At 44.7% G+C, this 21,283-nt stretch overlaps 1 protein-coding gene across 8 annotated transcripts in view; it reads left to right on the top strand.

The window, feature by feature from the left end:
- PDE4B (phosphodiesterase 4B) overlaps positions 1-21,283 on the top strand; it is a 486,666-nt gene that overhangs the window by 420,419 nt on the left and 44,964 nt on the right. Inside the window, exon 1 of one of the 8 annotated variants that reach the window (XM_070268886.1) lies at positions 11,522-11,540. The exons of the other annotated variants lie outside the window; for them this stretch is intronic. The gene's annotated coding sequence lies outside the window, so the exon portion shown is untranslated. Of the gene's footprint in view, positions 1-11,521; positions 11,541-21,283 lie in introns of those variants that run through there. 8 annotated transcript variants of the gene reach the window in all.

Here is a 21,283-nt window from a genome sequence, read left to right as displayed (position 1 = left end):
GCAGAGAAAACAGCACAAACTTGGAGAGGGTGGTGAAAATGACAGGACTTGTTTTGGGAACAAATCCATCTCTGTGGTTGCAGCAGAGAATAAGTAAAGGAGACGAGTATGAGATGTGAGACCGGGGTTGTGAGGAACCCTGAATACCAAATAAAGGTGTTCAGATGTATTTGCTGAGACATGGGAGTCATTAAAAATCGTTGAGCGGTGACTTGATGTGATAAGAGCCACCTATGAAGAAAATCCATCTTTTCATGGAGACCAGCAAGAAAGGGACTGTGGAAGAAATGCTGGTGAGTTCAGCGAGGGCTTGACTCTAGTGTATAACGGGAGAAAGGGGAAGGGGGCTGGGTGCGATGGATGTTTCCAAGGCAGCCCACTCCAACGGAGGCTGCCAACCAGTGGCTTGTAGGACTTGAGAAAAATGGAGGCATGGAAGATAAAGCTGAGATTTTAAGTTTAGATGACTAGGGGAATGGTGGTGCCATTGATAAAAATATGGAAATCAGGAAAAAGGGTGGATTGTAGGAGGGAGGAAGATGATGGCTTTATCTTTTTAAACATAGCATTACAAATTTCATTGCTATAAAATTCATTACGATTATGCCCAATCCTTTTGTTTCATGTGGAAGAAAATCCAATGAGAGTAAATGACTCGCCCGTGAAAACTCAGCAAGTTAGTGGAATAGCCAGTTTTGGAAACTGGATGTCCTGTTTCCCCTGAACAGTGTTTCTTCCAGTGATGACCTATCTTATGATGAGTCTGAGTTTGTAGAAGCAGAAGAATCATGTGGTAGGATGCAGTGGTGGTTTGGAAATGTATATGTGGCACTTCAGTAACAGATCATAGTTGACGATTTGGGAACCATCTAAATGAAAATAACACTTAAAAATGTGGAAGCAAACAAGATTGCTGCAGGAGAGATTAGAGGTGCGGAGTCAAATGTCAATGGATGCTAAGAAGCATCCACTGAAATTCACATTTAGGAGGCCCCTGGGAATTGAGAGGAACCGAGAGAGAGGGAAAGCAATCGCCATGAATGGAGGAGCAGAAGCAAGATTGTAAACACTGAAGGAGCGAGGGGCTGGTGAGGAAGTGGAAACAATTTAAAGCGATTTCTATGGAAGGCGAAAGTAAAAGGAGAAGGATCAGATATTGAAACAAGGCCTAGAGGAAAGCCTATAGGCTGCTGCTGGATGGCAGAGACATAACTGTGTGTGCAGGGTGGAGCAGGGAGGGTCTCTGAGAACAGGAAGTTAAAGGTGTAAATGGGCAGGAGTGTAACTGAAACTAGCAAGGTCTTGAGAAAGATTTAGAGGAGCTGCAGGAGGGACACTAAAATGGATGGGCACAGTGGAGACAGAAAGGCCTCCTGAGGCACGGAAGGGGGATGGTTGCTGAATTGGTCCTTATCTTATCAGCGCCGCAGGAATTGGGTATTTAGTAGAAGTGAGAGGAGAGAAATGGGAATGGGAATCTGTGAGGAGCAGGGTTTAACTGTGGGATGATAAAGGTGCACTTAGGGCCCCACAGAGCTTAGAGCGGTGCGTTTGTGGCCAATGAATTGACCGCATGCTGTGCTTTTCAACTATGGAAGCAGAAGAGAAAAGGTGGACAATGGGGGTTTCCCAGGAATTCCCAGCTAGTGGTGAGTATTGTGTTTTATATATTACTGTTGCCTGGATTCCTGTTAGATAAAGAGCCAAGGCGACTGGGCAATGTGGGGAGGAGAAAAGAGTACCTTTAGGCCAGGCTTTCTGCGGGCATTTGTACACGTTATTTCATTTAATCCTCATGGCGAGTAATCATAACCATATGAAGTGCCATTATTACCCCAGTTTGACAGGTAGAGATCCTCAAAGTCACACTGAACAAGGAGCTTACTCAAGGGCGCAGAACTGTAAATGGCAGACCTTTGTCTTCTTTGAACCATGCTGGCTGTTGCTTCCAGTAGCCATGAAGGACATACAAAATTGGGCAGATAAGAAGGTTGACGTAAGCTGAGGAATTTCAGGATTAGAGGTGGAACATTTCCCGCTGATAAGCTCCAGAGAGAAACAGAAGTGACAGAAGAATCAAGGTGCTAGTTGTTGACGTCAAAGAGTTAGAGTTGATTGATTTTTTCCAGAAACATTTTATTGAAGGATAACATGCAGAGAGAGAAGCACACAGATCGCAAGTGTAGAAGGCAGTGAATTTTCATAAATGAACACCCCCATGTACCCAGGACCCACACCAAGAAAGAGATCACTGCCAGCCCCATAGAAGGCCCCCTCAAGTCCCTTTCTAGTCACTAACCCTCCACGGTCACCACTATCTTGACTTCTAATATGATAGATTCATTTTTGCCTCTTTTGAGCTTTATGTAAGTTGAATCATATTTTATGCACTTTTTAACATCTGGTTTCTTTTTTTTTTTTTGGTGAGGAAGATTGACCCTGAGCTAACATCTGTTCCAATCTTCCTCTATTTTGTATGTGGGATGCCACCACAGCATAGCTTGATGAGCAGTATGTGGGTCCACTCCCAGGATCCTAACACGTGCACCCCGGGCCAGTGAAGTGGAGCGAGTAAACTCAACCACTATGCCACAGGTCCAACCCTAATATCTGATTTCTTTCACTCCATACTTATGTTGGGGAGATTCCTCCCTGTTGCTGTCTGTGGCAATAGTTCTGATTGATTTAACCACCACATAGCCTTGCAAATAGCCACTCTCTATTGGGCAGAGAGTCCAGCTCTATGAGTCAGATAGACAAAAGACTGTTTACATTTCTTTTCTGCGTGCTTTCTTTGGGTGGATAGCTGGGGAGACTTGACAGATGAGTTTTTGACATACACAGAGCTATGTTAAAATTGCATTTAGATAGAGTTTGTAGAAAATATATAAGAAAGTTCTTCATGCTCTACTCTGCAGCACTGCACACAGCCTTGTAATCAGCAAAGAAGTTTCAAAATGTTCTCTGCAGTTTACATTTGTCACGTCAACTCAGTGAAGAGGATGAGGTTCAATGAAGGTACTGGCATTTTGAAAGAAGAAAATTGTGTCATGAGGGTTTGGAATTTTAGGAAGCACTGACCTATTCTTGGTTATCTGGAAATGATGTTCGCTTAGTCCTGGAAGGAGATTTAGGGAAACACCAGCTGCCATTTGGTAACATCTCTCCGGGAAGGCCCTTTGTTAACCGTTCTGCAATGCACATATAAATAACTGGATACACTCTAAGACGTGAGACATAATGTCCTGAAAACAATGTCCCAGAGTGGCCAGAAACTTGGACAAGTATGTGACTCGTATCGCAGGAGGGCTTAAGAAACCTCCAAGCTACTCAACCTCCCTTGAGACTCAGTTTCTTCGTCTATAAGATAGAGATAACCCTCTATCCAGCTCTCTGGCTGCTCCCAGAACCAGAGGATGTGAAGCACGTTGCAGATTCTAAGGTAGGAGTATGGTATGATTCTTGCTGGCTGCGTATCCTTTTCATTCACTCATGGCAGGGGAAAGTGAAGGAAGAGTACCCAGATGGAGCATCACAGGTCAGAGCAGAGTCTACAGGGTGCACAGACCTGTGCCTTTGGGCAGACAGCTCTGGTGAGAGTACGGCTTGACCACTCACTGTGGCTATGTGACTTCAGGCAAATTATTTAGGCTTCTTGAGCCACAGATCTGTCTCTAGAGTAGAGATAGTAACACCGCTTACATTTGCCAAGAGGAGTAGATCATTGTGGGAGAAGCACTCCTCGTGGCACCTTGTGCACAGAAGGCTCCCAGGAAATAGCGTTGGTTAGTGTACTTCTGCAGCAGCAACGACAGTAACCAGAGTAGGATAGCTTCAAGCAGCCACTGAGGGCTGTGGATGGGCAAGGCATCTGACAAACATTGAGCTCTTGGGGGACCTGTTTTGCGGTTTCGTTATTTCGAGGAGCCCTTACCAGGCGGAGAGTAGGGAGCAGGCCTGGAAACCTGGCAGCTGGCACCAGGTGGCTGGGCACCTGCAGGATCTGTGGGAGGACTTCTCATGGGTGGAATACTCTCCCTTTCCACCCCACTCTCCCAGGCATGCCCTTTCCTGTACTTCCTTGATGAGTATTAGAATAATAAAACATTAGAGCTAAAAGAGACCCCTGGACATCAACACTTGCATTTCACAGCTAAGGAAATGGAGCTCTGAGAAGCTGAGGGGCTTGTCTGGGGTGAACTGGTGATAAACCTGGGACTAGAACCCAAATCTCCCAACTTTCCGTTCAGAACTCTTTCTTCCACCCCACACTGCCCATAGGAGGCGGCCTCGCCTCCACTCTCTCCGTGCAAGCGCAGGATGATCTCCTTAAGAGTCGGGCTTGAGTCTGATTCCTCATGGAATCCTCTGGATAACACTTCACACCTAACGATGACTTAGAAAAATATTTTTAAATGGAATCAAGTTTCTGGGATGCTTTCTTCTTATATTCAGTTTTTAGAACCGAGGACCAAGCTTAAAGATCATCTTTAATGACCTGGTTCATTTCTCTGTGTGGCAGTATATGCAAATGTCCCACTTCCTAGGGAAAGCTTCCTTCTCTAATTCTACCGGGCAGTCAACCCATCTTTCCCCCGGGCTCCCTGCTCGAGTGCTTATTTTGCCATGGCACGGTCTAGAGGTTGAGATTGTGTGATTGGGAATCAAGAGAGAATGAGAACCCTGGCTGCAACTCATGAGATCCTTGATGGCTCTAAAGCTACCTTTCCTTTTCTGTAAGATGGACAAGACCATAGCGGCCTCCTAAAATGTAAACATTCATAGTGTGTGAAGGCCTTGGTTCAGCGCCTGGCACACTGGGTGCTCGGTAAATGTCATGGTCTTAGGTTGTATCACCGTTTGCAAATGGACATGGCCTCTTCTGCTAAACTCTGGTCTTCTTCAGGTCCAGAATCTTGTCTTACTTCATTTTGTCTCCATGGGACTTTGGGCAGTGTCGTCTGGTACGACATAGACACTCAGGGTTTTCAGAAAGGAGGAGAGATTGTGGGGTGCAGCTGAGCTCCAGCCTAAGATGCTGAAGCCCTTGGTTTGGGCCCAGCTTCCCCAGCTGCTGGCTGTGGAGTGCTAAACCAGCCACTCAGTATGTGTGAAACTCATTCTCTTTATCAGCAAAATGGGTTTGCTAGTACTTCGTAGCATCCTTCGGAGGATGATTTGAGACAATGTATATGACAATGTTTTGTAAATTAAAATGTACTTTCTAAATTTGTGGTGAGAATCGTCACTGTTGTGACAAGATCCACCTACTCTATCTCCTTGATATTACTTAATAACTCATTAGCCACTGCGCAGGGGTGCCTGTCTGTAGAGAATAGAGCACCCCGTTAGGGACTGCGAGGAAGGGTTGGTTTACAAGATGTTTACAATGTGGAAGGGAGCTGAGAACCCACGGCCTCTGCCCTCGCCATGACAGATAGTTTGAGAGAACATTTGGGCGGGGGCCCTTGACCTCAGCTGACTTACCCCAGTGAGGGCCCAGCGGCCACGGTCTTTGAAATGACCCCCAACAGCACATGCAGGCCAGCCCTGCCCAAGCTCGTCTTTGGAATGCTGCCTCCTTTGTCAAATGTCACCAGCATCGTGTTCTCATTTCCCTCATAGCACACATTTTTTTAAAGCAGCAGACTGTATTCCCCATGACGTAAATGGTACAGTGGCACGGCAGGAGGGCAGAGCGTGGCCTGAAGCCAGCCAGCGGAATAGAAAGTCAGAGGCTGATTTCTGACAGCCCACTTCCCCACTCGGAGCACCGCATATGGGGACCTGCTCAGGGGCTTTCGTCTTTGCCCTCACACACAGAGGTGCTCTTTCCTTAGGTGCGAATCCCCAAGTGCGTAGCTCTGGGAGCCCCTGGAGAAACACACATAAAGGGAACTTTTGTTTCAGTGCCTCTTATACTCCCTCCGGGAACCATACAGCCTTTTCAGTGTAAAGGCAGCTCCTTATTATAGACGCTCCCTGAAAGCGTTGTGAATTTGCCCACATCCAAACCCAGATTTCTTTACCCTCTGTGTCTGCATGAGGCATTTAAATGGCTGTTAAGCTTGCATTCTGAACTCTAAAGGCTTGGATCTCTCCACAATGTTTAGAAGGTTTAGCTCACCTGGGTATTGTCTTAGTTTTCTATTGTTGTAACAAATTACACAAATTTTGTGGTAAACCACCACAAATCGAGATTTTGGCAAGGCTGTGTTCCCTTCTGGAGTCTCTCAAGGAAAACCCATGTTCGTGCCTTTTCCAGGTTCTAGAGGCTGCCTGCATTCCTTGGCTCCTGGCCCCTTCCATGTTCAAAGCTTGCGATGGCCAGGTGAATCTTTCTCATGTTCCATCACTCTTACGCTGAGTCATCTACCTCCCTCTTCCACATTTAAGGACCCTTGTACATTGCGCCTGCCCAGATAATCCAAAATAATCTCTTTATCTTAAGGTTAGCCCATTAGCAACGTTATTCCCATCTGCTGCCTTAATTCTCCTTTGCCATGTAACATAATATAATCACAGGCTGCAAGGATCGGGATGTAGACATCTTTGAAAGGCCATTATTCCATCTGCCACAGGTATTGAGGGTGACATCAGGATCTCAGGATGTCTCTACAGCCATTGCTGGCAAATACAGCCCGCAGGCCAGCAACTTGTTTTTGCAAATAAAGTTTTATTAGATCACAGCCACCTGCATTCGTTTATGTATTTTCTGTGCCTGCTTTTTATGCTTAAATGGCAGAGTTGAATATTTGCAACAGAGACCATATGGCCCACAAGCCTAAAATAATTACTATTTGGTTCTTTTAAAAAAGTGTACTGAATCTTGCTCTATAGCACTCCATCTATCTCTGATTGTGACCATAATTCTATAGTGCATCGCTCAGGGACCTTGTGGATGTCTTCCTCCCAGTGCTCACTTCCTTGCCCCACAAGCACACTTTTAAACGCCTGGCAGCGCTCTGCCGGCCTCACCTGCTGTTCCTCTCTACCCTCAACTGCCATAAAGCTACTAACCCTTGTAGAAGCTCCAGGCGCTACCGTGTGTCGTCTCTTCACTTTGATACATTCTGTTCCCTTTGCTTTCCTTTCACCTTCTTCCTCTATTTCCTGCCAGGCAAGCTCCTATTCATCCTTTAAAACCCTGCCAAGGCATGATTTCCTCCAGGAAGCCTTCCCCAACACCCCTACCCAAGAAGTAACTACTCCTGCTTCCGAAACAGTCTTTCTGAACTATAAATGCCTCAATGACAGTCACTGCTGTATTTGCCCTTCTTGGTATCCCCTGTGCCTCGCATAGGGACTGATGTATTATGTATCCAATAAATACTAGTTTAACTGAATGATACTTTAAATGTTGCCAGTCAGAAGTGAGGCATAGTACAATGGCAACAGCGGTTCTGTAAAAATTCAAAATTGGTCTCACTGCTCCACTGAGGCTCTGATCCTGCAGATGTCAGTTCCCTTCTCCTGGCCTCAGTCTCATCACCTATGAACCAAAGTGTTGGTTTCAATACAGTCAGTCTCTAAGACTCCTTCCAGCTTTAATGGTCCTTTCCAATATAAAGAATTTGGCCTGGTCCCTTGCAGATGCTGAGGAGAGAGAAATCTCCTTCGTTAGGCTTGTGCCCTACAGAGCTGGAAATCATCCAGGACAGACATCACTCATAGCTCTGCTTTGACCTTGTGGCAAGCGGGGCCTGAGGAAATGGGGGAGGAGGGAGTAGAGGAGAGCAAGGAGTTGCTGAGATAATCTGGGGAAGTCCTGTATTTGTTATTGACCTTTCTCCAGGAACCAATTAGAAAACAGACACGTGTCCTTGAGAGTCATGGCAGGTCATGTGTGCTCACCATCCCCAGCCTGCAATCCTTGGGCAATCCATGCCTGGAGCCCTGTCCACTTACTAGAGACCCATTCCAAATGCTTGTAGCCATATGAGAATCGCTTCAAACTTAGTGTGGTCCCAATTAACATGTTTTCTCCTCCTCCTCTTCCAACTCCCTCCTAGCTGTCAGCGGTTCTGCTCTCATGTCCTACTCAAGGTGACAATGTTGGACACCTTCCTCTCCCTAGCTCTCTATATACCATCTCTTATGAAGATACACTTTTTTTTTTCCTGACATTGCTTAGAACTTCATTCTTTTCTTCCATCCTGTCATCACCACCTATTCTAGCCTGCATGGTTTCAACTTAGATCCCTCCAGGCGGGTCTTCTGGGGTCCCTAACTGTGGTTACTTCCCATTGGGAGCCATCTTATCTATTCCTGTGGGCCTAATTGTCCTAAATTCCTTCTTCCCTCATGCCTCTCCCCTGTTCCAGAACCTCCCATACCTCCTTACTCTTCCTGCATCAAGACGAGATGCCTATGCTTCTCATCATAATCTGGCCCCACTCTGACCCTCTGACCATTTTTCTTCAGTAAGACCTGTCTCTGACTGCCATGCATTTTGTTTTGGACTCCTGGTCTTTTCTCCTATGATGCCCTTTACCTGGCTGTTAACTCAGTTGCGTTTAGTGCGCTTGCATGAGCACTGATAAGCGCCTGCTCTCTTCAGAGCACAGGCGCATCTTTGCTGGCCCCAGGCCTTCTCCCATGATCCCTCCCAAGCCCACAGTGTGCCCTTGCTGTTTTCCTTCCGTGTCTGTGCATTCCTGCTCCCCTCCTGGATCTCACGTCCCTGAGGACAGCCACAACTGTGTCTTTTGCTTCTCTGTACCCGCCCCTCTTGGGGCCTCTCTTACGCTCAGACTCCCAGGCCACCTTCCCAGCCTCACTCACTATTTCCTGTCCTACCTGTCCTGTCATCCAGACGTGGATAATAATGCAATCTATCTCACCAGGTTGTTTTGAAGATTCAAGATATTTTGTTCAGGTGGACTCTGAGTTGATGGTCTCTTTGACTAAAGAGAACTTTTTATCCATCCCTCCATGGTTCTTCAGTTTTTGATGCACAGGCTCTTGAGCATTTGGAGTTAGAGAAAGTAACGAAAGTATCACTAGTAGACATAGCATAGTTCTTGCCCCTAAACCTTGATTGGAACATTCCACACTCAACCTCGTAAATTAATGCATTCATTTTACCTGTATATAAAGCAATCATTTATCAAGTGCCAGCAGTTTACCAGGCACTGTTCAGGGCTTGCCATTAGCAATTTCAGTGGTTTTTCTGTTGGTGGGTCATTCCCTCTTCCTCATCTCAGACCCAGCCTCCCTACCTAAGAGGAAGTGCGGTATGGGAACTGCAATTCAAAGTGTTCACTGAGGGCTTGGTCCCGAGCCCCGGCCGTGTCAGATTCACTCCCTCCCCGCCCTCTCCAGTTCTTCGGAAGCTGTGGCCACCAGGTGCCAGCTGGGGCCTCTGTCTGCTGGCTGCCTGGGTGATTCAGTTTCAGAAAAATAATTTCTAATCCAAACTACAACTCTGTGAAATTCATTCAAAGTGTAGCAGTAATTCATTCATTCAATCCATTCAATCAGCAAATAAATTCAATTCAGTAATGTTTGCTAAATCAAACCAATCACTCAACAAGACTGACTTAACCTCAAAGTAGCTATAAGTTTCAACATTAGGCTTTATAGTGTAATCTATGTTTAAAAAGATCAGTATTTCCTTGTTTACTACCATTTTGAATAATGCAAATTTTCATAATTCGAGGAAACATTTTTCAGCTAGATTACATAGCATCATATGATAAATACCAGAAGAACCACAAGAACATAAACAAACAACGAACCTTGGCTGATGAGACAACAACTTAAAAAAAATTACTATGGGAATCTATTATCTAGATTATCCCAATTTTAAGACTGTTCCAAATCTGTGTTACATTGATATATGTGTGAAGCTGGCAAAAAGAGGCCAGAAGTGTCACGCAAAACATTTACAGCCCTGTGTGTGTATGTGTGTGTTCAGAGGGAGGGTTGATTCAAGCCAGTTTTTCTACCTCGCCTGCACATTTATGTTGGCGGGATTTCACTGGTAAATATTGGTTTAAAGCAAACACTGAAATCTTTAATCACATTTCAACAGACACTGCTTTATTCTGTAGGAGACACTGCGTCGGAGAGGAAGAAACAGGGGGAGGAAGCACCACTGATAGCTACACTCTTTCAAGGGTGAAAAGGAAAAAGCAGAATTAAGTGAAATTCTTCGGAGGTAGAAATGCCAAGAAAACATTGGTGAAATACGACATCTTGTTTTTCCAAAGTCTGGAGCTGAGTTCAGTGAAGTGACGTCGTTTACAGACCAGGGGAAATTAGGGCAGGAACAGAAGTGCTGCTAAATCAGGAGAAACTGGCCAAAGGAAGCAGAGCGAGCTGTGACATATATGGTGTTGGCTTCTTTCTCCAATTCTCAAACAATTCCTGTTTGCTGCTGGGTCCAGTTGGGTCGCCGTGAAACCCGGGGCCTGATTTCATATTTTATGTGTGCTGGTTGGAAGTTCTGAATCTGTCACACAAAGCCACTGCTTGTCTGCCTGCAAACAGGGCTGCCAAAAGCATGCTGTTAACCTTTCCTACCACATACACACACACATGTGCACACACACGTGCATACACAGACACACACGTACATGCACAAAACCCCACCCAGAAAGGGTCACGTGGCTTTATTCGTTCTGTGCCTTCATGCACATCCAGGGCTTCTTACTGAATCATCCAGAGCTCCGTAAACCACCTCCAGAGCCTATGGGTCTCCTGCCGTGTTCCTTCCTCCCATCCTCAGCACGCCTGCACTCCCTAAATCCCCACACCTCTCCTTTCAGACACAGCCCTGGCTGCTTAGCTGTTTCTAAGAATGTCTTCAGGAGGCCTGGCTGTTTTATCTCTGCAGTCTATGATTGTCTCTGCTTCATTAAACCATTGTAGCCCGCATTTTGGGGCAGATGATGATAAGATTTGAAAGAAGCTGGGACCCAGCTGAGATGAATGGTCAGCCTTACTGAAGGCTACCTGAGGGAAATACTATTTTTATTTGCTTCTTTTCTTTGCCGTTTTTTCTAATTTTTCATCAGCTCCCAAGAGAGTCTGAAGAGGTGGGACTCCCACGAAAAAAATGTTGAAAATGGAAGCCTCAGATAAGGTGGCTATTGCCAAAGCTGCCTTAGGATGGGGTCACCCGGGGCAATTCTAAAAAGAACAAATTCCCAGAGCCCACCGCAGAGAGACTGCTTCAGTGCATCCTTGGGGCTTAGGCGGGGGAGCAGCCGAGGAGATCCAGGGGCAGCTCCTTCCCAGGCTGGTGTAGTGATTGAGTATCAGCTTTGGGTTTGGGCTGGTTTAGAAACAGCTCCAGCCTATACCTAACGTGACTTTGGGCAGGTTGTGTAACCTTTCTGAGCCTGTTTGCTCACTTATGATAGAAATAATAACTAGTTGATGGGGTTATTGCAAAACTTAAATGAGATAATATACAAAGTCTCTCACGCACTCCTTGACTTACCATAGATCAAAAAGAGTGAAGCCAATCCAGATGTCTCCTTGGGACTTAGCAAACAAAGGCAGCCGCTAAGGCATTCCTGATGGCGCTGGAGGTAGGTTGCCTAAGTCTGCTTTCTGGTTCTACTAAGTCTGTGACCCTGGGAACCCAATTTCTGTTTCTCATCTGTAAAATAAAATCTATTATGTAGAAAATGATAGGTCATGAAATTACAGTGAAGATTACGTTCATTCATGCATATAAAGTGCTTAGAAACTGTGACGGGTGCTGGATCGGTATTAACTACAGTCGTTATTGTTATTACCACCTCTTTTAAGACAAGCATTTGCGGGAGATGGAATGTTGGCCTCAGAGTGTTCAAATCCTAGCCTGCTGACATAGAACAGTGCAGTCCCGTAGAAATATAATGCAAGCCCTATAGGTAATTTAGAATTTTCTAGTAAACACATCAAAAGAAATCAGTGTAATTGGTTTTAATAATGCATTTTACTTAACTCAATATATATAAAATATTATCATTTCAACATGTAACCAAATATAAAACTTGGCGGAGATATTTTACATCATTTTTTTCGTCCTAAGTCTTTGAAACCCAGTGTGTATGTTACACCTACAGCACATCCCGCATCAGACTAGCCACATTTTAAGTGCTCAGTAGCCACATGTGACTAGCCACCTTGGACAATGCAGAAATTCCAGATTCTAAATCAAGTCCCCTCCCCTTGATGAGCCTCAATGATCTCGTTTGTGCCAATGAAGAGAACTTTCATGGCTTTGTTTGCAGAAGAAAACGAGCAAACTTGAAAGTGCTTTGTCAACTGGAAAAGACTGTCAGTAGTAGGCTTTCTGTTCTCTGCACATTTGACTGTCAAGTGCAATGCCGTCCTCACGAGGTGAAGCACCCAAAGTCCCATGTGATCTGAGACATCACCCAGGAGAGCACCAGGGGGAGGCGCTTTCCTATAGGAGGTGACAGAGACTTGAGCTGATGACGTTTAGAGAGACAGGAAAATTTCCAGCCCTCCCCTCCTCCCCACCCACCATGGTCACTCCCAATAGCAAATACCAGTGCTCTCCGTTGATTCTCGAAATGCCTTTGACAACTTTCATTCTGCTAACAAAGATGAATTTAAGGCGCGTCCCCCTCCCACTCCCTCTGAAAACACCCTGGTTTGGGACCTCATTACTTCTTAACTCCTAACTTTTCCTGCAAATAAGAATTCCTCATATTAATAATTTACCAAGTGCTTGTTCTCTGCTCCGTCCTCTGATCCTTATAACTTTCTGCTATCAGATGGATAGTTCATCTTCTTGTAGGCTGCACTGTCAAGGTAAGAACACTGAGCTTGAAGTCAGAGTCTGATTCAAGTCTCTAGGTTCTGCATTTATTAGTTATGGGATTTGGAGTGAGACACTTAAACTCCCTGAACTTCAGTCTCTTCCTCTATAAAGCAGAGTCAATAATACATCTCTCACAAGGTATGATGAGGATTAAAAGAGATTATTCACATGGAAGAGATCTATAACTGCAAAGCATTATACAACTGTGAAACAGTGTTAAGATATTTACAAACCACTTTGTGTCTGCCATTCTTCTGTTGAACACTTTTCAATGGCTCCCCATTGCCTGTCAAATAAAGTCAGGTTCCTTAATCTAGCATGAAGAGCTCTCTGAGATCTGGCCCTGACCACCCTATTTTTGCAAATTTATTCCACTCTACTCCCAGTGTTCTAATGAAAAGGATTGTTATATTTGTTCTCCCCAGACAGGACTGAATGGTGTGACATGTTTCTAATATGCTTTTTTCATGCTGTTCATTGCCTTACGTCGTTTTTCTGATCTCTCAAAATTCCACCCATTTTCCTCTAAATTTCTCCAAATCTGTCCTGCTCTCCCTTTCCCCCATGTTTTTAAGATCTGTCTGTGCTGCCTTGGGACTCTGCTTGTGGCTTTCACGTGGGAACTGTGAGAATCTGTTTGGGATTCCAGTCTGGCAAGGTACACAGAGACTGCAGGAAGGGGCCTGCAGACAGGTCTTGGGTGCGAGTGAAAGAACAGAGGCAGCCTGGGATGTTGCAGAAGTCTCCTCCAGAGAAGGCATGGCTCCCATATTAAAACTCTCCAGTCTGTAGATCAATCAAGACAGGCATGCAAAAGAGAGAGAGCTCATTAATGGTGGTAACATTGAGTAAGTCAACAAAAAGAAGGTAGTCTGTTTGGAGACTAGTTAAAAAAGAACCAGGAACAAGAATTCCTGATACGCTTTCTCCAATGCTGTTCAGTAGCAAAGGCCCTTTGGGCAGTGGCTATCCCATCCACTGATATGTTGGGCATGTCAGCAGTTCAAACAATATTTTTGAGCTTCTGCTAGGTAATAGCTGCTGTGCTGCATAAAAGACCAGCCAAAAAGACGTGTTCCTCACTCTCAAGAAAGTTACCCTCCAATGGGTGAGATAAACAGAGAGAAATAATTTCAGTGAAATATGGTCAGTTAGAAATAGAGGCCGCCACATGGTGTTGTGGGAGCTTAGAGGAAGGAAGCTCAGTCTGACCTCAGAATATTTAGAAAGCTTTGTAGAGGAGGTGACACTGGGCTGAGTCCTAAGAGATAAGTAAGAGCTAGCCAGGTGAACAAAGTTGGGAAGGCAGTGGAAATGCTTGAGCCAAGACAAATACATCCTCCTCAGTAGTGGAGCTGAGTAGATCAGGCTTGAAGAAAGCCTGAGTAACTTGCTCACGTTCATACTGGTAATAAACTGAATGGCAGAGGCAGAAGTCAAGCTCCTGTGTGTCTTCCTCCAGAACCTGAGCTTTTAAATACTAGTTATCTAGTCTCCCTGCATCCATTCCTACCCTCAGGTTCATTCTCTAAATTGCAGCAAGAGTGATCTTTTTAAAATGCAAATTAGCTAGGCCACTGCTTTGATAAGGCTCCTAAAAGTTTTCCCATTGCTTCCACAATAAAGTCCAGGGTCCTCTCTGTGGCCTTCCGTGGTTGTGTATGACCTGATCTCCACTCCTTGCGTCAGTCTTCTCTCTGTGTTCCTGCCACGTGGACTGCTCTCAGTTCACTGAGCACACCCTGCTGCTCCTCCTGCCTGGAACGCTTTCCTCCCTCTTTGCACTTAATTCTTATTCCTTCGAATCTCATGGCTTTCCAGGGTAGGCCTGCCCTAAGCTCTCTCTGTCACATCCCCACTTCTCAGACTTTTGGCTCCCCTGTTATCTCTGTTACAAATTCCTTCAACACTCTCCACTTCCCAGTAGCTCCTTTCTCAATTGTAATTAAATAGGTTTTTATATAATGATTTGTCTATTTCTATCAGAATATAAGCTTCAAGTGAACAAAAATGATGTCTATAAAATGCACCACTATACTCTCAGAATTTCATGCAAAGCCTCCAGCATAATGGACACTTAAAAAATTCTGCTCATGGGGCTGGCCCCATGGCCTGGTGGTTAAGTTTGGCGTGCTCTCCTTTGGCAGCCCAGATTCGGTTCCTGGGCGCAGACCTACACCACTCATCAGCAATGCTGAGGGGGCGACCCACGTAGAAAATAGAGAAATATTGGCACAGATGTTAGCTCAGGGCAAATCTTCCTCAGGAAAAAAAAAAACACACTCATTAAATATTTATTGTATCATATTCAACAAACAATAGCCAAGATTTGTCTAGTACTTATACCGTGTACTATCCTAAGTATTTTACATTTATTTATTAATTAAATATTGCAACCCATTAAATAGATACTATTATTATTCTCATTACTTGGGTGAGGAAACTGAGGCATAGAGAAGTTAAGCAACATCTTCAAGCTTTTAACCACTGCTCTATACTCTTCATAAATACTTCTTGTACATATTTAATGTATTAGAAAAATATTTAGACAGCAACTTACCTCCCTGTCTGATCACTTTCTGGTGTCATTGCTCTAACACCAACGCAGGTGGATACCTAAGATCTTCGAGCGCCCCTTCACATTGGTGGTACATATTATTAACTGGATGGGTACAGATTCTCGTTAGTAAGTAGCTACCAGAGTCAGAGTCCTTCTGGAGAGCAGGTTTGGGGAGGGGGAAGGACGTTGACAGAGTGGGAGGCAGAGTGAAAGGGAAGAGGACCATGAGGCTGGCACATTGAGGCCATAGTTTTGCCTTGTCTAAGCCAACTTGGGTGAAAGAAAAGAAACTTAGACCATTTGTTTATAACAGGCCCCATGGCTTAGCAAAAACGATCATGAAATTTAGAATCAGAGAACTTAGGCTCTCTCCCTCTCTCCTCTCTCTCTCCCTTCCCTCTCCTCTCCCTCCTTATAATCTCTCATCTCTCATCTCTCTTTCTGTCTCTCTCCTCAGATGACTTTGAGCAAAACGTCTCCAAGCCTCAATTTTCTCACATGCATAATGGAAAATGTATGTCATGATAATAATAATCTCTATCTCATGGGATTTATTTTTCAAGGAAAAACTGAAATATGCAAGTGAAAGTGCTTGGTAAACTGTCAAGTTATATATACAAAGCTAGTTGTGATGGGAGTTTTTTTTTAACTTGTAGTCTTAGAGGAGTTTGCTCAAAAGATCTGCCTCAAATGACCTACTTTTCACTGTTAGTTCCCTCGAGGCCGATGAACCTCGTCTTCCGTGATCCCAGCCACTGTGCAGTCCCTGTCATGGGCAATTGCAAAGCGCCGTATTCGTAAAGACATGTTAACAAAGTCCTGCCTAAAGAAAGGCCACGCAGGGCTCACACTGCCTCTGGAAGAACCGTGTTACAGGATGTGTAAGTGTTCTCCAGTTCCTGAGGTTTGTTCTAAGAATACTTTACTGCAGGTTAAAACGATGTGCCTTCTTGAAATGTGCACTCTAACACAGGTGCATTTCCTTTACCAAATATTCATCAAAAGAAAATATATACCTTTGGACATAATAACTGATGATGAAAAGAAAAGCTATTGCTTACTGTAAGGGAAGAACACCATAACCAAGACCGTCAAATGACTAGGCCAATAGCCCCAACCTAACACCTTTGCCTAAAGAGAGGCTGATTTCCATATGTATGAAACTGTTTTACGTTTTAACAAATGCTTATTGCACCATGAGGAGGAACAGAGGAGTGGAATAAACATGCCAACTTCAAGGCAGGCAGAATCCAGTGAGGACATCGACAGGGCTAGAAGCTTGTGGATAAAGCTGGAGTCATAAGCTGAATGTGAAGATTCCAATTAATACACTTCTCACTTACCAGGGTCAGAAGAGTGGTTTTTTACTTTTCTCCACCAAGGACTCCTATAATTTTTTTCCTCATGGAGTCCTTGCTTTAGAAGATTTTGTCTACACAAATGAAAACTGTATTTAAAGGTAATCATTAGTCTACCAAATTAAAATTTTCAGTTATTTTATGGATACTCATTTAATGTTATTTTAGTTATTTAATAGTATGCACAAATTAGGAGCTAAAAAATGTCACGGGTTTGCTTTATTTTGAGGTTAAAAGTGCAGGTTTTGCTATGAGCCCTGTTCTGTGCCTTGCTTTCATGGAGTCTCCCAGTCAGGCTGGGGAAAGCTTCATGCTAGCTTGCTCCCAGATGGCGGTGCCACCGGGCCATTGCATAAGGTCATTGTGTAGTTTGGATACTGATCAAAGGTACTCAGCCAGGTGGTGAGGGGAGCTGAAAGCCAGCCTGTGCATCACTTCCCAAGCTTTCTGCCCAAGGAGGCATATTTTTCTAATTTTCACAAAGGCACTGCATAAGGGAGGGGGAGGGGTTGGGAGGGAGACGGGAGGAGGCCGATGAAGCGCTCAGCTTCACTGACTGACCATTTTGGAGCATGGAAAAGGAGTTTCCCATAAAATCATTCAATGCAACAGATTGTACCACTCCCGAGGTGTCCTGTTCATCGCTGTCACCTTGGCACCCGGAGCTGGCTTGACACATAGTAGGCACAGAACATCTTTTTGCAGAATGAATGAATGAACAAGCAGCTTTCTTGTACAATTCTCCACGTCTGAAGGTCCCCTGACCTGCTGTGTCAGTCAGGATTTGGTGACAGCAGAATGATACAGCAGGCTAGGTCTGTATCTCAGAAGTGAAAACCAACCAACTGGAACCTCAGACAAATACTGAGGGGCAGCTTCCTGGCTGAGGTCGTGCAGTGGGAGGGACATGCAGAATTTCATGGCCACCTTGCACACACTCCCCTCTCTGGGACCAGAGCAAAACTCCACCCAACTCAGCTATCAAATATGTGGCAATCTACCCTCAGGCAAGTGACCAGGACCAGGCAGAAGGTCCCAGGGAGGGAGAAAAAAGTTTCTGACACGGCCTATACCAAATGCTTGGTGTGCGTTGATTCACTGACGCTCACAGCCAGTTTGTGCTGTCATCCTGTTTAACAGGTGAGGAAAGGAGGGCTGGCCAGACTCCTTGCCTCGTCTAAGGTCACATTCCTGGTAAATGGCAGAGTCAGGATTCGGAAAGAGCTGAGTCAGGCTCCAACATGTTCCACGGAATTTTGAGCATCCCGGTCTATGCAATATCAAAACCAACATCTATTTTTGGTTGTTTTTCAGCTGTGTGAGGTTTACTCAAACTCTATTGATGCTCATTGCTATCGCTCAACAAAAGGAAGAACGACGTGTTTTTAGAAATCCTGCTCTTTGCTTTTTAAACCAGGCTTTCCCTGGATGAGACTGTTTATTGAAATCCTGCATGGAAAGTCAGATAGAGAAAAGTACACAAGTCACAAGCGTAGAAGGTGGTGAATTTTCATAAATGAGCACACTCAAGTACCCAGGACCCAGACCAACAAAGAGACCATAAAAGGCCCCCACAAGTCGCTTCCCAGTCACTAACCCTCCACTGTCACTACTGTCTTGACTTCTAATATCATAGATTCATTTCTGCCCCTTTTGAACTTTATATAAGTTGAATCCTATTTTTACGTACTTTTTAACATCTGGTTTCTTTTCTCCACATTTACGTTGATGAGATTCATCCCTGTTGCTGTGGCAATTGTCCTGATTGATTTAACCACCACATACCTTGTCAACAGCCACTGTCTTCTCGAGTGGGAAGAGTCTGATTATGTGAGGCAGATAAACAAAAAGTTATTTCCATTTCTTCTCTATGTTCTTTCTTTTGGGTGGAAAGTGGGGGAGACTTGACAGATACGTTTCTGATATATACAGAGCTATGTTAAAATTGTATTTAGAATGATTTGTTATATCAAGAATCTAGAAGAGTCCACTTATGGAAGCCAAGGAAAAGCATTAGTTACCAGGAGCTGGGCGGAGAAAGGATTGCAGAAGTGTTGGCCAAAGAGTACGTAGTTTCAGTTGCACAAGGTCAATAAGTCCCAGAGAGCAACTAGGCACATATAGTTATGTATACTGTGTTGTATACGTAAAGATTCATTGCAAGGATATGTCTTATATTAAATATTCTTATCACACACACAAAAGGGAGGGAGGACACTTTTAGAGATGATGGTTAAGTTTATGACACTGTTCACGACGACACTCTCACGGGTGTCTACTTATCTTCAAACTCGTCAAGATGTAGACATGAAATATGCACAGCTGTTTTGTATGCCAATGATACCTCAATAAAAAACTGCACTTAGAGACAGTTTGTAGAAAATTTATATTTGGGGTGATGCTTTCGCTTGCATCTGTGTGATTGGGGACAAGTGCTTACCTCTCTGAACCTCAGTTTTCTCATCTGTGTCAACAGTGATGATACTTAGGGTTTCAAAGTTAAATGATACAAGTCTGTAAAGGGCCTCTGTTCCCACTTTTCCAGAGATCAGTGGGGTATTCACCTCACACTTGCCTGCACAGAGTGTGGGGCCAAATTTTAGGGCACCTGAGGTCTGTTACCAGCTGGGCATTGACTTCATAACTACTAAAATCTGTTTCCATGTTTTCCAGCTATGGGCAGCCAGCTATTTGTGGCCAGACCAAGCTTTCTTCTTAGCCTTTCCCATCACCCCTCTCAGTCTCTCCTTCCCAACCCCCCTCTGCTAACACATACACATTTCTACTGAATTTGCCTGAAAAAACTGGGGAAATTGGGCCATGATTTAAGTATTAGCTGAACTGGAAATTTATTTAAACAGAAAAGAGGAGACCATTGACTGAAAAAAAGAATGTTACTCATCGGTTTGTACAGTACGATCTCATTTTGATTATATACATATGTAAGTACACGCACACACATCCATGAAAGGATATGCACAAAGGGGTTAACAGTGGTGATCTTCGCTTAGCAAAAAATGTGACAGTTTTATCATTTCAAATTTTGGCTTCTCTCTAATTTTCTACAATGCACCTGTATCCCATCTGTAATAATAAATGTGATACTTATAAAACGTGCATAAGACTTAAAGGTTTATTGTCTGGTTTTGTGTGTATTCTCCCCTTCTACCTTCCCTGTGAGAAGAGGGTAAGTGTTCTCACCCTCATTTTACAGGGAAAGGAGTTAGTCTCAGCAAACTTAGGTAATTCCCCTGAGGTCGCCCTCTGAAGCAAGATGCAGGACCAGACCACACCAGTTCTTCTGAGTAAATGTTGCGCAGCTGTGTTAGGTGGGTAAGAAAAGGGAAGAAGAGACTCAAGAAATGACATTTAGGAAAGTGATTTCTCAACTTTACGTAGAAAGGGTAAGATGCAGGTGTAAATGCAGCGTTTTCAGGAAAGCATGCATTTTCAGCACTGAGCTGAATCCTGTGTTTCAAAGACCAAGAGGCAGTCTTGCTAGGAAATTTGGTCTAACAATTTAACCTCTGACTTCCTAGCTTGTGCCTTAAAGTAAATTAGAGATAATCACACTTCTTCAGGGCCTGTCACAGACAGGTTGCAAAGATTAATGAGTAGTGTGCTTAGAGTTCCTTTGAGAAAAGAGCTACATGAATGCCACATACTATTACAAGATTAATATTAATTATAATTATCCATCCATTCTCTCTTCCTGTTTCTCAGGGTCAAATGCAATACCTGCCAGACCTGCAGAAGGGGGCAAGTCTTCCTTTGCCGCCCCTGTTGGAGTGAGAGGGGGAAAGGAGGGGAGAATGGAAGGGAGGTTGGGTCTCCCTGCTCCTCTTCCCTCTGGCAATTTTTGGCAAATAGGGTTGAACCCATGACCATACACAGTCCCATAACCTGCTCTTATCCCCTTGAGACTTGCTTCTGTGGTGTTAAGCACGGTTCCCTCTCAGAGCCATTTGTCTGGGACAAGAAACAGGACCAGCTTCATGGGCATGCAGCATTGCACAGGACCTCACTCTCAGAAGGGCCCCATTGTCACTGTCTTGAAACTCGTAATAGTTTTATCTTTATTCCTGTGTTTTGTAAGCGAAGTCTGATGGCATGATTGAGTATACTCTGATGACTTGGAGTCTTGGCTCATGTGCTGTCCCCCTCCTGCTACCCACGTGACTCCTCTGGATGAGTTCTCAGCCACCCGTTTCCCTGATCCTTGGCACCCTGGGACTCATCTAGCACTTGCTCCCACACCACGACCACTGCTGCCTTTCATTTCCGGGGGGGCCGGGGTGCAGGTACAGAGGGGTCTGAGTTGGGCATTTGTGCCTTGCAAAGTCTCAGGAGGGGCACATGGTGGCAGCTGTCCCTGCCCTGGGCTGGCATAGCTGTTACATGGTGAACAGAGGCCGTGTCTTGGTGGGGTTGAGCATCTTATCCACCGCTGACCCAGGTATCTAGCACAACCCGGTGCAGAGGCTATAGCGGCTTTAGAGGTCGCCTGTCTGCCATGGATTGGGGCATTGGTACCATGGGGAAGGGAAATGTGTCACTTCCCCAGAGCCCGCCTCTGGC

Source organism: Equus caballus, chromosome 5, assembly GCF_041296265.1.
Source record: "Equus caballus isolate H_3958 breed thoroughbred chromosome 5, TB-T2T, whole genome shotgun sequence".
NCBI classification, from domain to species: Eukaryota; Metazoa; Chordata; class Mammalia; order Perissodactyla; family Equidae; genus Equus; species Equus caballus.
This window is presented reverse-complemented; position numbering and strand designations above follow the sequence as displayed.